The sequence below is a fragment of the Asparagus officinalis genome, chromosome 6, assembly GCF_001876935.1.
Source record: "Asparagus officinalis chromosome 6, Aspof.V1, whole genome shotgun sequence".
NCBI lineage: Eukaryota > Viridiplantae > Streptophyta > Magnoliopsida > Asparagales > Asparagaceae > Asparagus > Asparagus officinalis.
Window position 1 is genome coordinate 50,216,095 of NC_033799.1, and position 5,445 is coordinate 50,221,539.

Consider the following 5,445-nt stretch of genomic DNA (forward strand, 5'->3'; position numbering starts at 1 on the left):
GCCTAGCCGACCTGGCCTTAACGGTCACATTTGTGACCGTTGTGGCCGACCCGGCCCGGCCATAATGGTCAATTTGACTATTTTGACCGTTTTCCCCCTAAAAACGGTCAAAAATGACTATTTTGTGAGGGTTTTTTGGTCATTTACCTAAGAGGCTGCCTCTATAAATAGATGAGGTTTTTTTACTTCTTCTCCTCACACCAAGACTCTATTATACAATTTTATACTCTCTAATAATCTCTTATACTTTCTAATCCTTCTATCAGATGGCTTCCGAATATGATTATGAAGAGCAAAACCTATCTCCTACCGATCTTGAAATGAGTCCTTCTATAACAGCTACTCCTACCGATCCTACCGGTGTTAATCCTGAATCCGGTGGTGACGAATCTGCACCAAGAGCTCCTAAAAGGCCGAGATCCGATGTGTGAAATTTTTTTGAGAAGATAGACGTCACCAAGGATGAACATGATAGGATCCTCACCCAGAAGGCGAAATGTGCGTTGTGCGGCCAGACTTTCCAAGCTTATCATAAGAGTGGCACCAACCACCTCAAACGCCATATAGAAAAACACAACAAATGCCAGAATCCTCAAGGTAATATCCGACAATCTATGATTTCCCAATCATCATCTTTTGGTAGTCTCGGTAGTTGGAATTATGACGCTGTCCGAGCCAGAAAAAGCGTAATCAGGTTTATCATTCTTAAAAACATTCCTTTTAAATTAGTAGAAGATGATGAATTTGAAGATATGTTTAGAGATGATTTTTATCCCGCATTTACAAAATTTTCTCGTCAAACCTGTCAACGTGATATTTTAAAACATTATCAGGAGGAACAAGTAAAAATAATTTTTTATTTTAAAAATTTAAACTGTAAATTTTCTTTAACTTCTGATATTTGGACATCTAGAATATAAACTGGTTATTTATGTATCACGATGCGGCATAATTATGTACCAAAATTGCAAGTGTACAATTTATCAAGTTATAGTATAAAAAATATCGATCCCACGAGGAAGGTGATTTTAAGAGATTATTAAACTTGGTTCTTATATTTTGTGCGTGACAATTAGGAATAAAGAATAAGTGTGATCGTATGAGTGGTTATTTTGATTTATATGCAAGAGGTAATAAATTGAATTTTAGAGGAGAGAAGGAAGAATTAAAGAATAAATAAAATCATAAGGCAAGAAATATGGATTAATAAAATCAAGAAATAAAACTAAGAATGAAAGGAAAATTTAAGAAAGTTAAGATGAAGGATTCAAAAGAGGTAAGAAATCTAGAATATAATCAACTAACCAAATTCAATTACAAAATATAAACTATTCTCTTTTTATGAACTAATTACAAAATTAAAAAGAAAAGAGAAATCTAAACTATGAACAAGAAATAAATCTAATTACAAAGAAAATAAAAATCTAAACTACAAAATAAATTGCAGAAATTAAATGCAAGAAAATAAATCTACTCTATAAATTAAAGTGCAAAAAAAATAAGAAAGACAAGAAAGTAAATCTACACTACAAGCATGAATTTAAATCTAACTAATAAGCAATAATAAAGAAATTACTAAAAAGAAATAAAAGAGAAAAGAAATGCAAATCTTCAAATTGCTCTTCATCTCCATCCTCATCATTCAACAAAGAGGAGAAAGAACAAATTTAAAGAGGAAAAACTATTTTTATTAATTGCAACTAAAGTTACAATTTTTGGAAGGCCTTCTCAATTAAGAGTAGCCCTCCTCTCTAAAAGGAGTTTACAAAATTTTTCACACCCCTAACCCCTCACTCTCTACCTCTATTTATAGTAATCTTTAATGAATATGAGCCATTGGATTTGTCTTGAGCCCCAAGCAACAATCTCCACCTTTGATTTATTTGATTTTCAAAAGAAATTCAAAATCCAATTCTTGAGCCCATGTTCACTTGATTTTCAAAAGAATTTTCTTGCAAATTCCAAGCCCACAATTCTTGAGCCCATGTTCACTTGATTTTCAAAAGAATTTTCTTGCAAATTCCAAGCCCAAGTCCGGTCACAATTTCGGCCCAACTCTTTGCTGTGATTTTCAAAAATCAATTCAAGTCCAAGTCCGGTTCCTTATCTGCAGCCTATCATTTATTTGAGGAAAATGACAGGTCCGGTCCAATTTGAAGAGCTGCAGCAACAAATTGCAAGCAACCAAAATTTCGGCCCAATCAAAATCCAGCCCATGTATGTAAACATCCCCAAAACAAGTCCAATGTTAGCAATTAACAAGTCCGGCCCAATCAAGTTGCAGCAGCCCATATACATGATTTTCTCCAACAAATCTTCAGCAACCACAAAATCCGGCCCTCATTGAGAAGAAAAAAATGAAATGCAGCAATCAGTGTTGAAGTCCGGTCTTCACAATTGTGAAAATTCAATGCCAAGTCCGGCTCACATTTATGGGTGTAAATATATATTTTTTATGGGCTTTGGGCCTTCAAACTCAAATGAAAATAAAGAGGAGCTTGTGTTGGCTTCTTTTGGGCTTTTGATCATTTCCTCTTTTAAGCTTTTGCTTCATAGGCTTCTAAAATGCTACAAAATAGAGAAGAGATATTTTTAGAGGTTTTTATATTTAATAATATTTATTTATATTTTCATTCATTTATGTGAAAACTAATCTAACAACAATTATTAATTGTATATTTATTCATATAAAATAGATAATGAGGGTATAAAATTGTAATAAAATATGATTATCATATCACAGCACATTGGATTGACGAAAATTGGTAAATGTTTAAAAGAGTTGTTTCCTTTATTACAATTGAAGAGTCACATACTGATATTAATATTACAAATTTAATAATTGAAGAGCATATGGAACTAGAAATTGATCAAAGAATATTTTCTCTTTTACTAGATAATGCAAGTAATAACAATGTAGCTGTTAATTTTATCATAACAACTCTGTCATTGCCATGTCATGGTGATCTTTTTCATATTAGATGTATCTTTCATATTTTAAATTTAATTGTTCAAAGTACATTTACTGGAATTAAACCCATGATAAAAAAGATTAGAACAGTTGCTAATATGCATAATGTTTTTGAACAAAGAATTAAAAGATGTAAACAATTTTACAAAAGAAAAAAAAATATAAGCCCAGACTAATTCCAAAAGAAGTTGACCATAAGTGGAATTCTACCTATGCAGTGTTAAGTATGGCAATAGAATATAAAAAAAATTATAAATAATTTTATAAATTATTATGCTTCTAGTTCTAGCTCTGGTAGCACTTATGGAATAACTGAAAATAAAAGGACAATTATATGTAATTTAAATGAGATGTTACAAGTTTTTTATGATGCTACAATGTTATTATCTGGCTGTTATTATCCAATTATTACTTTAGCTGCTTTACAAATTTTAAATATTTAAATTTTTTTTAACAAATATCGTATGAATGATACTTTTGGAGCTACAATTTTTCAAGTGGAGAGAAAATTTAATAAGTATTTTAGGCATATTCCTTATATTTTTGGTTTGAGGGTTCTTATTGATCTATGTTTGAAGGATATTGGCCTTCGAAGTTTGTTACAATCATTGTATGGTGGACAGATTATAGACTAAGATGATTGATCCACCTTTACTTCTACTTTTCATTATTTAGCTATTAGAAATTATTTTTAAACATTATATGATGAATATGCAGCTAGACATGGTGTGGCTGCATAACAGTTTACAGCTTCGGCGCCTTCGAGCTTAGGTCGAGGTAAAAGTGTAAGTTTTGATAGGTATACAATGGTAGCTGAGCTAACTGGTGGATCTGGACTTGGATCATCATTAGAGGTTTCTAAAATAGATGAATATTTATCTGCTTCTTTAGTTAAATGTCAAGAATATGCTTTATATTTTTTTGTAAAGGTGGAGAGTATATAGATCAGTTTCATATCCTATACTTTCCACCATGGTTCGTGACTTACTAACAGTGCAGATTTCGACAATAGTTTCGGAATCCGCCTTCATCATAGCATGACGTTTGATCGACGACCACAAGACATACTTAGATTCGTATACTGTACAAACGGTGATGTGCTTACAAGATTAGTGGAGGTACGAGAAGCGAACGCAAGACATCGATCAGATGACTGGAATTGAAGATAAAATTGAAGAGTTTGGACTAGCAGATAGATATAAAGATTAAACAATATTCATCAAATTATAATTTTTATTTCTTAGCTTTAAATTTATAATGAATTATTTTAGAAATAGTTATAAATGATAGCGATATAGGTGAGTAGGTGCCAACCTAGTTGGGATGTACTTATCTATTGTGATGCGACGAATTCCGAAATAAATTTATGCTTGTAAAGGATTTACTCATTATTAATAAAGAAGTTATTTTTATTATCTTTTATTTTTATAATTTTTTGTATTTGTAATTTATGTCATTTCAAGTTATTATTAATATTATTATTTTTATTAGTATTTTTTGTAATTTTTATGCATATTTTAAAATTTAAAGAGATTTTAAAAAAAAAAAAATAAAATAAAAAAAGGTTAAAAAATCCGGGCCGGCCCGGAGCCCGGCCCGCTCAAGCCCAGGTCCGGGCTCCGGTTTTTCCCGGCCCGGGCCCGAAAAACCAGGTCCGAACCAGGCCGGGCTGACCCAGATGGACAGACCTATCCAAAAGGGGTGAAATAAGTTCCTTTTGAATCCCCTTAGTAATTTCCCAAACAAGTTTTATGTTCACTTATTTTTCCTTAGCTTAATTTATCCTATGTTTTCTTAACTCCCCTTCACTAGGTGCAAATCCAAGCAAGCCTTAAACGAAATAACTTCCATTCTTAAAACTTTGGGGGGTACTTTTCAGGGATAATTTTTTTTTCAAATTTAGTAATCAATAAAACATTAGGGCTTTAAAGTATAATGACCCTAATTGTTATAATAATGTAAATAATTTCTTTAAAAATACTTATAATTTAAAGAGTATATATCAAAGAAATTCTAAATTAAAGAGTCAGCATTCTATCAGAATCATCCGCATGCATTTTAGAACCATCCGCTTGCATTTGCGCGAATGCTATTCTCATCCTCACGAAAGGAAAATAGGGGAGCAGAATGGTAACTTGACCACCCCAACATGAATAGATTGTAGATTCAAATTAAACAGAGTAAACTACATATAACCTATCTCGTGTACATTTAGCTTTACACCCCAAACTAATTTATTAACAGCAAACACCCTGTGGATTTTCAATTTTAGAAGGATAAATCATTGATGTCACACCTTAAATACACCAAAGTTCTCTTTTCCTCAAAAATACCTTTATTTTTTGTACCAAAGTTAAGGAAATTAGGGAATTTTAAGTGCAAATAACCCTAAAAAAATAATAAATCATTTTTCGAAAAGTCAAAACTACCCTTAGGTCTTGGACTACCGTCACAGGTTAGAATATACCCAAGAA